The sequence below is a fragment of the Symphalangus syndactylus genome, chromosome 1 (genome assembly GCF_028878055.3).
Source record: "Symphalangus syndactylus isolate Jambi chromosome 1, NHGRI_mSymSyn1-v2.1_pri, whole genome shotgun sequence".
NCBI lineage: Eukaryota > Metazoa > Chordata > Mammalia > Primates > Hylobatidae > Symphalangus > Symphalangus syndactylus.
Window position 1 is genome coordinate 51,410,019 of NC_072423.2, and position 16,570 is coordinate 51,426,588.

The 16,570-nt window shown below is 41.1% G+C and overlaps 1 protein-coding gene and 1 long non-coding RNA gene across 6 annotated transcripts in view; one reads left to right on the forward strand and one right to left on the reverse strand.

Moving 5' to 3' along the window:
• LOC134736833 (uncharacterized) overlaps window positions 1–16,570 on the reverse strand; it is a 141,039-nt gene that overhangs the window by 18,861 nt on the left and 105,608 nt on the right. The window lies entirely within an intron of this gene.
• The window catches only part of ZSCAN30 (zinc finger and SCAN domain containing 30), a 41,012-nt gene continuing 24,454 nt past the window's right edge, over window positions 13–16,570 (forward strand). For 3 of the 5 annotated variants that reach the window (XM_063640535.1, XM_055234535.2, XM_055234545.2), the window contains exon 1: window positions 33–183. The gene's annotated coding sequence lies outside the window, so the exon portion shown is untranslated. Of the gene's footprint in view, window positions 184–16,570 lie in introns of all 5 variants that reach the window. The other 2 variants (XM_063640544.1, XM_063640547.1) reach the window with 2 other exon arrangements.

A 16,570-nucleotide genomic window follows, 5' to 3' on the forward strand; every position in this document is an offset into this window, starting at 1 on the left:
GGGTGGGGCACCGGGTGAGGGAGGGTTGCCGAGAATTAACCCCCGAACCGCCGCGAGCTGTCCCTACCTGTGTCTTAGCCAGGGACCTGCTTGGCCAGCGACAGATCCCTTGCTGCTCTGTCTTCCGGTTCTTGAAGTGAATGTCGGAATCCATTATCTTTCGGGAAAACTCTCTGGGGCAGGGTAGGTTTTCTTACTACATACAAGTTCTTAATTAGTTATCGTTTTTCAAATAACCACCCCTCCCCCTATCGCTTATCTGATTCGTAGGTATGCTTTAATTCTAACTTTCTTCCTGTCCTCTCTGGTTTTTTACACCCCCAGAAGAGTGGCGCGCATCAGAATCAGCTGGAGGCCTTGTTAAAATACTGACTTCTGCCCCACAACTCCGGAGTTGCTGATTTAGTAGTGGGGGAGGGGGCGGTGGCAGCCCAGGTTCTCAGGTGATCCTGAAGCTGTTGGTCCTGGGACCACATTTTGAGAACCACAGCCCAAGAAATAAGTGATGCTCAGTAATTAATCCCTGAATTAACGGAAAGTTGGATTTTTATCTACTTTGCAATCTAGAAAGGGTACGAGGTCTATTTAAGGTTTGCTTGCTAGAACAATTCTCACTGATCAGGATGAGAAGGACCCAAAATGGAGGGTGCGGGGTAATCAGGGTAGGAAAGGATATTGCTGTGTTCATGGAAATATCTTAGGAAATGAGGAGTTGGGACCTCATTTCTGGTTTGAGACCAATGAGACGTGTGACTTGGTTTAAGCTGTCTGGTGGGGAAAGGAAGAGGTTTGAGGAAATGGTGGGTGGCTAAGTGGTAGTTGAGGTGGAGGAAGAGGGCTTCCTGTCCCAGCCTAAGTCCCTGTTGGGATATATGAAATTTAGGGATGTATGAATAAGACCTTAATATACCCGTAAGAGGAAAGAGATGTGGGAACTTGAGTCCAGCCCTCCCAAGTAGGGAGCGCAGATAGTTTTTAAAAAACAGCTTTATTTTTGGCCGGGCGCAGCTTAGGCCTGTAATCCTAAAACTTTGGGAGGTTGAGGCAGGTGGATCACCTGAGGTAAGGAGTTTGTGACCAGCCTGGCCAACATGGTGAAACCCTGTCTCTACTAAAAATACAAAAATTAGCTGGGCATGGTGATGTGTGCCTTTAATCCCAGCTACTTGGGAGGCCAAGTCAGGATAATCGCTTGAACCCATGAACCCAGGAGGCGGAGGTTGCAGTGACCCAAGATTGCGCCACCGCACTCCAGCCTGGGTGACAAAGCGAGACTCTGTCTCAAAACAAAACAGCTTTATTGAGGTATGACTGACATACAATAAACAGCAAATATTTAAAGGATATAATTTGATAAGTTTTGTTAAATGAATACAGCTGTGGAACTATCACTGCAATCAAAATAATAAACACATCTAAACCCCAAAAGTTTCCTCCTGCCCATTGGTAATGGCTCTCTCCCAATGCCCCCTCCACTGGTCAGCTGTTACTGGAGATTAGTTTGCATTTTCTAGATATTTATTTAAATGGAATCATACAGAATGTCCTTTTTTTTTTTTGTCAGAGTTGTTAAACTAAGCATTTGTTTTGAGATTTATCTCTATTGCTGTGTGTATCAATAGTTAATTTTTGTTGCTGAATAATATTCCATTGTATGTATATATCACAGTTTGTTTATCCAATCACCAGTTCATGGGCATTTGGGTTATTCCAGGTTTTTACTGTTACAAATAAAGCTGAGAACATTCATGTACACACGTCTTTATATGGACATATGCTTTTTTCCCCCTCTCTCATGGTAGATGTATATTTAATGTTTAAAAAAACTGCCACACTACTTTTCAGAGTGGCTGTATCATTTTGCATTCCTGAGTACATGAGAGTTCCTGTTCCTCCACATCCTTACCAACTCACTGTGTATCTCACTGTGGTTTCAATTTGCATTTCCATACTGACTAATAATATATAGTATTTTGTAGTGTGCTTATATGCCATCTGTGTATATTCTTTGGTGAAGTATCTGTACAAATCTTTCGTCCATTCTGGACACCAGTCTTTTGTCAAATATATGCTTTGTGGCCAGGCGCCATGGCCCAAGCCTGTAATTCCTGCACTTTGGTAGGCCGAGGTGGGTGGATTGCTTGAGTCCAGGAACTGGAGACCAGCCTGGGCAACGTGACGACACCCTTTCTCCACCCAGAATACAAAAAATTGTCAGATGTGGTGGTGTGTGCCTGTGGTCCCAGCTGCTTGGGAGGCTGAGGTGGGAGGATTGCTTGAGCCTGGAAGGTGGAGCTTGCAGTGGGTGGTGATCACGCCACCGTACTCCAGCCTGGGCAACAGAGCAGGACCCCATTGCAAAAAAAAAAAAAAAAAAAAAAAGAAGAAGAAGAAGATATATGCTTTGCAAATATATTGTGCCTTCAGTTTTCTTTCTGTTAATATTTTTTGAATAGCATCAGTTTTAAGTTTATCAATTGGCTCTTTTATGGATCATACTTTTTGTATGATATTTGAGAAATCTTTGCCTAAAATAAGGTCACCAAGATTTCCTCCAGGATTTTTAGGTTTTACATTTTGGTCTCTGATCCATCTGGAATTAATTTGTTTGTATCCATACAACTCTGAGATTTAGGGTAAAGTTAATTTTTTATTTTTTTTTGGTGTGTGGATATTCAGTTGTTCTGTACCATTTCTTTCTCCTCTGAGTTTCCTTTAAGCTTTGTGAAATCAGTTATCCATATATGTGTGGGTCTATTTCTGGCCTCTCTATTTTTTCATTGATCTACTTGTCTCTCTTTAGTCCAACACCACACTAAATTACTCTAGCTTTATAATAAGGCTTGAAATCAGGTAGTGTGAGACCTCTAATTTTGTTGTTTTGGTTATTCTAAGTCCATTGCATTTCCATATCAATTTTTGAATCAGTTTGTCAACTTCTACAAAGAAGCTATTTGAGATTTTGATTGGGATTGGATTGAATCTGTAGATCAATATGGGGAGAATTGACATGTTAAAGCAACATTGAGTCATCTGATCCATGAACACAATATTTTTCTTAATTTATTTAGGTGTTCCTTAATATCTCTCACCAATATTTTATAGTTCTTTTTAATATTTTACAGATCTTTCATAACTTTTGACAGATCTATTCCTAAGTATTTAATATATTTTGATGCTATTGTATTTTTCCTTTAATTTCAGATTGTTTGTTGGTAATATAGAGAAATACAATTGATTTTTGTATATTAATCTTGTATCTTGCAACTTTGTTAAATTCATTTATTAGTTCTACTAGCTTTTTTTGTAGATTCCATCAGATATTCTACATACGAGATCAGTTTTACTCCTTCCTTTCCAATCTGGATGCCTTTCTTATTTTCAGCGCAGTAAGGCAGGCAAAGGGAGGTGGAGAAAGGCATTCAGATTGGAAAAGAAGAAGTAAAACTGATCTTTATGTATATCAATGTTCGGTAGAAATGAAGAAAGTGGAAATCTTTGTCTTTTTTCCAATCTTAAGTGAAGATCTTTGTCTTTTTTTTTAATCTTAAGCATCCTGTCTTTCTCTGTTAAGCATGATGTTAGCTGTGGTGTTTTTGATTGATACCCCTTATCAGACTGAGGAAGTTTTTTTCTACTTCTAGTTTGGTGAGAATTTATATCAGGAATGTAGGATGGATTTTGTCAATTGCCTTTTCTGTATCTTTTGAGAAGATAGTTTGTTAATATGGTGATTTACAATGATTGATTTTTGAACATTAAACCAAACCTGCAGTCCTGTAAAAAACCCTGCTTCACTGTGATGTGTTATCCTTTTTATATATTGTTGGATTTTTCATGAAGAGTATTGGCCTATAGTTTTCTTATAATGTCGTCTAGTTTTGGGATCAGGGTAATGTGGGCCTCAAAGAATGATTCAAAAAGCATCCCGTTGTCTTCAGTATTGTTAAAGAGTTTGTACAGAATTGGTTTTATTTCTTCCTTAAATATTTGGCAGAATTCACAGTGAACCTATCTGGACCTAGAGTTTTTTTGTGGGAAGGTTTTAAATTACAAATTCAGTTTCTTTAATAGATATGGTGCGATTCAGGTTATATATTTCTTCTAGAGTAAGCTTTAGTATTTTGTATCATTTAAAGAATCAGCCCATTTTGTATAAGTTGTCATAAAGTTGTTTATAATATTACTTTGTCCTTTTTGTATCTGCTGAATCTGCAGTGATGTTACCTCTTTTATTCTCGCTATTAGTAATTTGTATCTTCTCCCATTTCCCCTTGTCAGATAGGCCAGAGCTTTGTCATTTTTATCTTTACAGAGAACCAGCTTTTCATTTATTTAAAAATTGTCTTTCATTTTCTGGTCTATTAATTTCCACTCTGTCCCTTATTATTTCCTTTTTTCTCCTTGCTTTGGGTTTAATTTGCTTTTTTTTTTTTCTGGTTACTTTAAGTGGAAGTTGAGGTCTCTGATTTGTGATATTTCTTATTTTGGGTTATAGAAATTTGGTGCTATAAATTTTCCCCTAAGTACTGCCTTAGCAGCATCTCACAAATTCTGATGTGTTGTGTTTTTATTTTCATTCAGTTCAGAATACTTTGAACTTGGATTATTTCAGTTTCTAAATATTTGGGGGGTTTCTAGAGATTTTTCTGATATTTATTTCTAATTTAATTTTATTGTAGTCAAAGAACATACTGTGTATGACTTGAATCCTTTAAAATCTATTGAGACTTGTTAATGGCCCAAAACATGGTCTGTCTTCATAAATGTTCTATGCACATTTGAGAAGGATACATTAATATATTCTGCTGCTGTTGGGTCGACTATTTGATTATTGTTAGTTTGTTAATGGTATTATTGAAGTTTACTATATACTTTGCTGATTTTCTACTAATTTTAAAAGTAATTATTGAAAGATGAGTATTGAATTCTCTGTCAATAATTGTGGTTTTGTCTATTCTCCTTGTGATTCTATCAGTTTTAATTTTATGTATTTTGAAGCTCACAATTTGCATAAATGTTTAGGATTGTTATTCTTTTTCCTTTTTCTCTTTTTTTGAGATGGAGTCTCTCACTCTGTTGCCCAGGCTGGAGTGTTGTTGATGGCAACGGTGGGCCATTTGGACCATCTCGAGTGGCCACTGCCAAGATGCTGGCTGCAGCCGGGAGGCTCTGCCCATGCTGCAAGCTTCACAGAGCCAGAGGGAGCGGGGACAAGCAGTTCCTTCCAAGTTGGTGGGTGGGAGCTCCCTGGGCATAGCTGCAGCTGCCCAAGTCATGGCTGCTGGTTGAACCTCCCTGTGTTCTTGGAGACTGGGAGCAGGCAGGAGCCCCGCTCTCCTGGGTGCAACTGCAGCCACCCAAGTCCTTGCTACAGACCGTGCTCTTGGAGGCTGGGAGCAGGCAGGAGTGCCGGAGCAGGCAGGAGTGCCGGAGCAGGCAGGAGTGCCGGAGCAGGCATGAGACCTTCCTGCATCCCCCACCTCCTTTGTGCAGCTGTAGCCACCCAGGTTGGCTGCGGACCAACCTGGATGTCTCTGCACACTCTAGGGGCCTGGGAAGGCACCCCCACCTCAGCAGGCTTGGAGGTATCTGCTTCTGCTGCCTGGCCTCTCCCTGCTCCTGGTGACTGCTCCGATCTAGGAGCAAGGTTGGGGCCGAGCCAGTGTGCTATTGTGGCCCAGCCAGTTGTGCGCATACTTGAGGCAGTGCTGACAGGCCATTCCCCTGCTGCCTCAGCCCCCTCCAGATTTTGGGTGCTGACAAACATAGGAGGGAGGCTGAGGGAAGGCTGAGGGCAGTTCGGCATTTTCCTGCAGGTGCTTGTCCCCACGAACAGCCTGGGCACCATAGAAAGCAGTAGGAGGCGACATGCTCTGAGGCAGAAAGGGGCAGGTCCCCAGAAGGCCTGAAGGCTAATGGGCAGGCCACCAGTCCCCCTGACTGGAGGGGGATCTGGTGGTGCTTTTTCTTGGACCTGCCTATGGCCACCAATGGACCAATCAGCATGCACTTCTTCTCTCTGAGGCCCATAAAATTCCCTGGACTCAGCCAGACTTGGGGAGAAGACCTGCCAGCAGAGAGGAGCTACCTACTCCAGGGCCTCTTTTCTGCTGAGAGCTGCAGAGACAACAGGAGGACCAACCTGCAGAGAGGAGTTACCCACTTCAGGGCCTCCTCTTTGCTGACAGCTGCAGAGATGATGGGACAAGCTGCCTGCAGAGAGGAGACCCTGGAATGGGTCCTTCTCCGTAAAGCTCCGTAAAGCTTCACTTTGCTCAGCCTCCACTTGTCCGCATACCTCATTCTTTCTGGATGCAGGACAAGAACTTGAGACCTGCTGAATGGTGGGGCTGAAAGAGCTGTAACACAAACAGAGCTGAAACATGCCCCTTGCTCACTACATTGCAGGCAAAGAGGAGAGAAGAGCTGTGGCCTTCAGGGAGCCCAGACCAGGAAGCTCCCTGAGCCAGGACTGTGACTCCCTTTGGGGCCCTGCATTTCCTGGAGTCTCCAAGCTTCTGGGCACCACTGCAGTGTACTTAGTCCAGACACAGCCTTGCAGTGAGCCAGGGCCCGTACTGGCACCTGGAGCTGCCCACCCTGCTGCAGCAGCCAGCGTGCCTGACTGTGTGCAGTGGCCAGACCCCACACTCTCTCGCTCACACACCCCTTGCTACTTCACGCCTGGCTCACCCTTGGCAGGGGTGAGATCCAGACTGGTAGCATTAGCCAAGCGCAGCCTGCCAGGCTGAGTGGGTGGAACGATCCCAGTGGGCCCAAGCAAAACTCAGGCAAAGGCACCACTGGCCACAGAGGTTTCTGACCAGAAAAGCAACACCCCAAGTATCCCGTGACACAGTGGCATGATCTCATCTCACTGCAAGCTCCACCTCCTGGGTTCAAGCTATTCTTGTGCCTCAGCTTCCAGTGTAGCTGGGGCTACAGGTGCGTGCCACCACATCTAGCTAATTTTTGTATATATTTTTTTTTTTAGTAGAGACGGGGTCTCACAAAGTTGACCAGGCTGGTCTCAAACTCCTGACTTCAGGTGATCCGCCTGCCTCGGTCTTCCAAAGTGCTGGGATTTCAGGTGTGACCTACCATGCCCAGCCTGTTATGCTTCTTGATTGACTCCTTTTTCATAATGAAAAGACCTTCTTTATCCCTGATATATCAGTCAGTGTTCAGCCAGAGACACACAACAAGTAATTGAATATATGTACATGTACATATGGATTTGTTAAAGAGAATTGGCTTACACAATTACGAGAGCTAGTTAGGCAGTCTTGTAATGCTGTTGTGTCTGATGCTAGAATTTGATGTTGGCAGAGTAGTCAGAAAGGAAGATGGAAGTAAAGTGGGAGAAGTCAAGGTCAGGCTGGAAGTCACAAGTACAAACTTGAACCTCATGAAAATGGACTGAAATCCATGTTAGTTTTTGTTGCCCTTGACCTTGGTGGTGAGGGTATCCTTCAGAAGCTGGGGCTGTTTGTCATAAACACACATACATAGGCCAGGAGTTGTAGAAGCTGAAGGAGGATCTAGAGGATGGTAGAGTAGTTGCAGGCCAAGCTGCAACAAAATAAGTCAACAAAGTGAGTCACCAGTCAGCAACAACATATGTGAGCTACAAATGGCTACTATTTCCTTTCCACATTACACATCTCCCAAAAATTGCCTTTTTGGCCCACCCAAACTGTGAACATAAAATAAATAATTCTAGGAAAACTGGTGCACTCTAAGCAAGATGACACATTATAAAAGCATCATGGTCTGCCCCTTGTCAACTTAGTACCATACATGTTTCTTTAAGCCATACTTTAATTCTCCAAATTATGATAATAATGAAGTTGTGTTTTCACCTTACATAACACTACTATCACATAACCATTAACATGCTAAGCATTTCCCAAAAGAGGAAAATAGTCTTTTTTTTGGTCCATGAATGGCATTCATTCTGCTCCCAGATGATAACACTCCTTCTTTCATATCCTATAACTTAAATACTGACATATAAAGTTAACTATTAACACATATTGTGTTAGATGATAAGAAGATGAGAGAAGGAAGAAACATAAATTTTCAAGTAGTTTCCAAAAGAAGCTGGGTGTATATCATTGCCCGACAGAATGTTCTTCTTGAATTCAACTAGACTTTTAGACCTTCAAGACTACTGCAGATCACCCTTGGCATCAGATTCACTTAGAAGGATAGGACAGAAGCCACAGCTGACCAGTAGGCAGCACCTACCCCTCTTTGGTGGTAGTGGTACTCACAGTGTTTTACACAAGCATCCAGGCTTTTTTTTTTTTTTTTGGCCTTCCCATTCCAAGTTGACAGCTCAGATGCAAGGAGATGAGGCTTACACTGGGCACCTGTGGGATGCATCTGGATTAGAAACTTCCATAGGAGCCAATATGTCTTATAACAACTACATGGACATAGCTTCTAGAATTTCTGTAAAAGACATGCCAATTACAAGAGTCACTATACTCAGGGAGGCCCAAAGTTATAGTATCCATTAGCAAAGTCAGTATTTGTAGTTCATTTATAATTCTTTTGGTAATCAGGAAACATTTTTACCATAAACAATATTGTTGGGTAACATAATTGACCTATTAATAAGTTTTCAATAAAACAGAATGAGAAAATTAACCAAAGGTTAATTCTCATGTACAAAGGTAAAGTGTTTTGTTAACCTTTTACCCAAAAGTGATGATATGAACGTAGATTTTCTGGGTGTTTGACCAAGGAAGCCAAACCATTCTTTCAGATTATGTTAGATTTGTAGCTTTATGGAGTCTTGCCAGAGATGTTGCTTTCTGTGTGTGAATTTCATGAGCTAACTTGGAGTTTGTTTGCTGGACTGGCCAAAACAAATCTAGAGCCAACTATGGTTCATACCAGCTGACATTGAGGAAGTTCCTCTCAATGAAGTAAATGGAATTGAAGGGTTTCCAGAGATATTAGGAGTGATAATACAGGCATGGGAAGTGATATAAAATTCTCAAGAATGAAACTGATAGGCCACCACTAATATTCTACCTGAATTCTATTTCTCATTTCACTTGGGGGAAACTAGGTCAAACTAACATATGTACTAATATATGTCTAACTTAGGCATACATTCTAGAGCAGTGGTTCTCAATCTTTTTGAGATAGTAAATTTATTTAAGAAAAGGATAAAAACTGCAAACTTCTTCCTCAGATAAATGAACATAAAGACCTACATGTGGACTTTTGCTTACCATGTATTGTATTGGAAATTAATTTTCTTTGATACTTAGACTATGTAAACAATTTTCACAAGGAAGGGATTTCAATTTAAAAATCAATTTCCAGTTCTGGGGGAAAAAAGGAAATAAATCAAAATTGTGAAGCCACATTAAAAATTAACTTGCCTTTTGCTCATATTAACAAGTAGGCTGCTGCTCAAATAAATATTAACAAGTATTAACACGTTTGTTGTGAATAAGATCTTTAAATTATGGGTAATAAGACATCTTTGACATGTCAGTGTGCATGTCCAGTTGACACTGACTTCCTAAAACTCAGAACCAGTGCTGAAAACTCTGATTCAGAAAAGAAAATAATGGCCAGTGTAATCACAGCTCCCAAGGTTCACTTTGGCAGAAGTGACTGGCCTTATGTCAAGAAATACTATAATTTCCCAAGATCTTTAAAGTTGAGTTCAGGTCAGATAATTCCCTTTGTTTTTAATCAGTGAGGTCATTGGCATCACCTTGAAAAATCTTTATCTGTTAAATAACTGAAAGCCAAGTCATGGTGTTTTTTGTGTGTGTATGTGTGTGTGTGTTTTCTTTCTTTCTTTTTTTTCAATAAGTGTTGCTTGCCTTCTATGTCTCTCTCTTTCTGCCTCTCTCTCTCTCTCTCTCTCTTTTTATAAATGGTGGTTGCCTTCTCTGTCTCTCTCTCTGTCTGTTTTTTTTTTTTTTATTTTTTTTTGAGACAAAGTATCACTGTGTCACCCAGGCTGGAGTGCAGTGGTGTGATCACAGCTCACTGCAGCCTCAACCTCCTGGGCTTAAGTGATCCGCCCACCTCAACCTTCTAAGTGGCTGGGAATATAGGCGCATGCCACCATGACTGGCTAATTTTTCCATTTTTTTGTAGAGACGGGGTTTTACTGTGTTGCCCAGGCTGGTCTTGAACTCCTGGGCTCAATCAGTCTACCCACTTCAGCCTCCTAAAGTGCTGGGATTACAGGCATGAGCCACTGCTTCTGGCCCACAGTGGTTTAAATAAATCTTGGTTTATATTAATCACATTGTTGTGGATTGAATTGTATCCCTCCAAAAGACAGGTTCAAGCCCTAACCTCCATTACTTGTGAATGTAACTTTACTTGAAAATAGGGTCTGTGTAGGCTGAATGTTATATCCCCCAAAAATTCATATATTAAATTGTAACTCCCCATGTGATAGTATTTGCACATGGGCCTATGGGAGGTAATTAGGTTATAAGGGCAGAGCCTTTATGAGTGGGATTAAGTGTCTTTATAAAATAGGACTTGGAGTGCTCCAAGGCTTTCTGCCATATGAGGACACAGTGAGAAGATGGCTGTCTATGAACCAGGAAGCAGACCCTCTCCAGACACCAAATCTTTCAGTGCCTTGATCTTGGACTTGCCAGCCTCCAGTACTATGAGAAATAAATTTCTGTTGTTTGTAAGCTACCCAGGCTAGGATATTTTTTGTTATAGCAACCTGAATGGCCTAAGACAGGGCCCTTGCAGATATAATCAAGTTAGGGTCATAAAGGATTAGAGTGGGCCTTAATCCAGTGCCTGGTGTTCTTATGAGATAGGCAAATTCAGACACAGAGGAGACAGAGGAGAATGCATGTGATGATGGAGGCAGAGATTGGAGTAATGCATCCAAAAGGCAAAGAATGCCAATGATTGCCAGCAACCTAAAGCTAAGACAGTGGGATGGAACAGACACTTCCCTAGAGTCTTCAGAGAGAGTATGGCCCTGCTGGCACCTTGATCTTGTACTTCTAACCTGCAGACTATGAGAGAGTATATTTCTATTGTATTATGCCATCTTGTTTGTGGTACCAGAAGTGGGGTGCTATGTACAAATATCTAAAAATATAGATGTGGCTTTGGAATTGAGTAAGTGATTGAGCTGGAAGAGTTTTGAAATTCTTAATAGAAAAAGCCTTGAAGAGATTGTAGAAATAGGAGGATTAAAGGTGATTCTGGTAAGGGCTCAGAAGGAAGTAAAGAGGACAGTAGAGAAAGTTACATTTTAGGGAATACATATATTGCTATGAAGAGAATGCTGCTAGAAATAACATTAAAGATACTTCTGGTGAGATCTCAGATGAAAGGAGGAACATGTATTAGAAACTAGAGAACAACCAATCCTTGTTAGAAGTGGCAGAAACTTGGCTGAATCATGCTGTGCTATTGGGTGGAAAGTAGAACTTGTAACTAATGAACTTGAGTATTTAGCTGAGGATGTTTCCAAGCAAAGAGTAGAAGGTGTAGCTTGTTTTTTCCTTCCTTCTTATGGTAAAATATGAGAGGAAAGAGATACACTGAGGAGGAAACTGTTAAGCAAAAATCATTTGATGATTTGGAAATTTCTCAGCCTATCTCAGATAGCATGCTCTGGAGACAGCACTGGGACAAACGTTTTGGTGAAGCAATTAGGTGTGTGATTTATGGACCCAATTAACTATTTCAGCAGAATCCAGGATAGAAATTGGGTTACCCAGGAAGGATCTATAGAGAATCCTTGTGCCTAATCATATGGATTCTCTTAAAATCTATAGAAAACTAACAAGGATTTTGACAATGCTATCACCAGAAACACTGCTAATTTTGAAGAGGACAGAGACAGGATGAAAAGAAGAAAAGCAGTCCAACTTCTGGTATTCCAAAGCAGGAAACGAGGTACCCAGAGGGTGGGGACAGTACCAAGGGCAGAGATGGCAGGGCCGCCTCAGCTGAGGGTGGCTCAGGGACCAGTGAGGCCTCTTAGAGTCCAGAAGATAGGACCAGTTGGGTATCTATAGACCAAGAGGTTGGGGACAGTGAGGATTCCACTGACCCAGAGGGCATATTGAGTCAGCATAATTTGAGAACTCCACAAATATTTGGAAATTAAATAACATAATATAAATAACCCATGATCCAAAGAAGAAATCATAAGAGAAATTAGAAAATTCTTTAAACTGAATAAAAGTGAAGTACAACATAAAATATTTTATGGGATGCTGCAAAAGTAATGGTTAGAGGAAATTTTATAGCTTTAATATGTCTATTTTAGAAAAAAAAAATTATCTAAACCTAAGCTTCCACCTTAAGAAACTAAAAATGAGAGCAAACTTAACAGCAACAGAACAGCAGAAGGAAGGAAGTACAGTAATCTTTTGCTTGATGCTAGGGATACATTCTGATAAATGCATCATTAGGTGCTTTCGTCTTTGTGTGAACATCATAGAGTATACATACGCAAACCTAGATGGTATAGCCTACTGTATTAGTCTGTTCTCATGCTGCCAATAAAGACATACCCGAGACTGGGTAATTTATAAAGGAAAGATGTTTAATTGGCTCACAGTTCAGCATGGCTGGGGAGGCTTCGGGAAACTTAACAATCATGGCAGAAGGGGAAGCAAACATGTCCTTCTTCACATGGTGGTAAGAAGAAGTGCCAAGAAAAAGGGGAAAAGCCCCTTATAAAACCATCAAATCTCGTGAGAACTCACTGTCATAAGAACAGCATGGAGGTAGCTGCCCCCATGATTCAATTACCTCCCACTGGGTCCCTCTCATGACACATGGGGATTATGGGACCTACAATTCAAGATGAGATTTGGGTGGGGACGCAGCCAAATCATATCATTTTGCCCCTGGCCCCTCCCAAATCTCATGTCCTCACATTTCAAAACATGATCATGCCTTTCCAACAGTCCCCCAAAGTCTTAGCTCATTCCATCATTAACCCAAAAGTCCAAATCCAAAGGCAAATCCTTTCTGCCTATGAGCCTGTAAAATCAAAAGTAAGTTAGTTACTTCCTGGATATGATGGGGATACAGGCACTGGGTAAATACACCTATTCCAAATGGGAGAAATTGGCCAAAACAAAGGGGGTACAGGCCCCATGCAAGTCTGAAATCCATCAGAGCAGTCAAATCTTAAAGCTCTGAAATGATCTCCTTTGACTTCATGTCTCACATCCAGGGCACACTGATGTAAGAGGTGGGCTTGCATGGCCTTGGGCAGCTCTGCCCCTGTGGCTTTGCAGGGTACAGCACCCCTCCTGGCTGCTTTCACAGGCTGGCATTGTTTGTGGCTTTTCCAGGTGCATGGTGCAAGCTTTCAGTGGATCTAAGATTCTGGGGTCTGGAGGACAGGGGCCCTCTTCTCACAGCTCCACTAGGCAGTTCCCTGTTGGGGACTCTGTGTGGGGACTCCATCCCCACATTTCCCTTCCACACTGCTCTAGCAGAGATTCTCCATGAGGACTCTCCCCCTGCAACAAACTTTTGCTTCAACACCCAGGCATTTCATACATCCTCTGAAATCTACGCAGAGGTTCCCAAACCTCAATTCTTAACTTCTATGTGTCCACAGGCTCAACACCACATGGAAGCTGCCAAGGCTTGGGGCTTGCACTCTCTGAATCCACAGCCTGAGCTTTACGTTGGCCCCTTTCAGCCATGGCTGGAGTGGCTAAGATGCAGGGCAACAAGTCCCTAGGCTGCACACAGCAGGGGAGCCCTGGGCCCCACCCATAAAACCATTTTTTCCTCCTAGGCCCCAAGGCCTGTGATGGGGGGGCTGCTGTGAAGGTCTCTGACATGCCCTGCAGGCAGAAAACTGACTAAAGAAGAAATAGAAAATGTGAATAGATATAATAAAGAGATTGAGTTAGTAATTAAAAAAAAAAAAAAAGACACACAAGAAAAAGCCCAGGCCCAAGGGCTTCACTGGTGAATTCTACCAAACATTTAAAGAAGAATTAATACCAGTTCTTCACAAACTCTCCCCCTCCCCAAAACAAGAAGAAGGAATATCTTTGATCTCATTTCATGGGGCCAATATTACTTTGATATCCAAATCAGTCAAATACATCACAAGAAACATAAACTACAGACCAGTATCTCTTATTCTCAACAAAATACTAGTAAACTGAATTCAGTAACATATAAAAAAGGATTTTCTACCACGACCAAGTGGAATTTATCCCAGGAATCCATCTGAGCATCAGTTTAAAAATCAAATCCATATCAACAGAATAAAGGACAAAATATGCAGAAAAAGCATTTGACAAAATCCAACACCTCTTCATAAAAAACAAACGTTGAAGAGAACCAGCATGAGAAAAAAAAGGGATATCTGGAAATGGAGAATGTCATTACAGACCAACTTCAATAAGTCAGTTATGAATAAAAGAAAATAAATAGGGTAATAGTGGAGTTTAGGGATGTTTTATTTGCTTGGTTGGTGGCTTGATAATTTTTAAGACAGGAAAGATATGTAATGTGTAAATGTGTAAAAGATAGCAGGAAGAATCCAGGAGAGAGAGAGTAGATAACACAGGAAGAGAATGAACTGTTGATGGCATATGATTGATGGGGAAGGAGATGGGATCCAAGATAAAAGTGAAAGAATAGGTCTTTAGATATGAGTGGCCCTTCTCCTATGCTAACTAAGATGATAGGAGAGAATGGGTGCAAGCTCAGGCAGGTTAGTGGGAAACTGAGGATGTTCCAATTCATTGGGAAGAAGGAGGTTATATCATCATTTAAGAATGAGGGGTGAGGATAATAATGCTTGAGAAGATGGTTGAAATAAGCTTTGTGCAAAGGTGAGCTTACTAGAAAAACATAAGATTGGTAAGCAATATTGAGTGACCTGTAGTGTTCATGTATTCTTAATCATTCTTATGATGCTAACTTTATAGATGGATGGAATAGCCTATATCCATCTCCATCATAACACTATATGTGGGATCAAAGATGAATAATGTAGGTGAATGAGCTGGCATGAAAACCAGTGTGGATAAGAAGGACAATTCAGTAAGTGATTAATGGATAATTAGTTATTCATCTAGAAATAGTTATTGTAGATCTCTGCCTCATAACTGCACACAAAGCAAATAGCAAGTATATTAAATACATGAGAGAAAAGCAAACCTTTTGTAAAATTTGTAGAAGAAAATATGTGAAAGTATATTTATGACTTCACAGTAGGGAAGGAAATATTTTAAAAAGGCAGTAAAGCCCAATATATATAAAAAGGAAAGTTCAATCGGACCACATTAAAATTAAAAACTTATTATTCTTCAAAAGATACTATCTTTTAGAGGAAAATTAAAGTCACAGAACTCAGCTTCCATTATTGGTACAGTGAGTAATGTGGATCACACTTCCCTTAAGGACAACCAGTAAATCCATATAAAAATATGAAAATCAGCTGGAAGGCATTAGAACTGTCAAGGTAGTACAGAATACTAGAACAAGATCCAAAAAATGATCTAAGTCCAGTGAGGTGAACCAAAGCATCTAGTGGGCTTTCACTTTCAGATTATTTGCTTATCTGGAAGAGGCAGCTGAGGGTACTGAATGTCATTTTTGATAGCCTCATAGGACTAGAGAGAAGAAAGTTGAAATCAGAGACTAAGGGTTGGGACCTTGGTACTTTGAATTATACCCAAAAGCAACTACATTCTAGGAATAAAGGTGAACTTGTAGTAAACCAGCCCTTCCACAGACTGTAGCCCAACTGCAAGTCATCTGGTTGACCCAGAAAAATCTCAATACCTAAAACTGGTTTGTGATGACCTGCAATTACTGGAGCTCCCAGATATCTGGCAGAAGCAAACAATGATTCTCTCTAGAAGAGGAGTACCTTCGGCCAGGCATGGTGGCTTATGCCTGTAATCCCAGCACTTTGGGAGGCCGAGGCGGGCAGATCACGAGGTCAGGAGATTGAGACCATCCTGGTTAACATGGTGAAACCCTGTCTCTACCAAAAACAAAAAACAAAAGCCCCCAAAAATTAGCTGGGCATGGTGGCGGGCGCCTGTAGTCCCAGCTACTCGGGAGGCTGAGGCAGGAGAATGGTGTGAACCCGGGAGGCAGAGCTTGCAGTGAGCCGAGATCGCACCACTGCACTCCAGCCTGAGCAACAGCAAGACTCCGTCTCAAAAAATAAAATAAAGAAGAGGAGTACCTTCAAATTATTTCCATATCAATTTTTCATGAAAATTCCTGATAGAAGATAACCAGACAAGCGAGATAAGAACAACCAGCAGAAACAATTGGCAATAGAAGTAGAATCACTGTAGTTTCTTATGTTAGGATAATTAGATTTGGATAAAATAGTATTTTTTATTCGGGGACATAAAAGACAAGATTGAGAAGAATTTGACAGAAAACCAGAAGCTATTTTTAGAATGACTTATTAGACTCTAATTCCTGATTTCATTAAGCTACAATTATCAAAACAGTGTGGTACTGGCATAAGAATAGACATACAGGCCAATGAAATAGAGCACTCATAAGTAAACCCTCACACGTGGTCAAT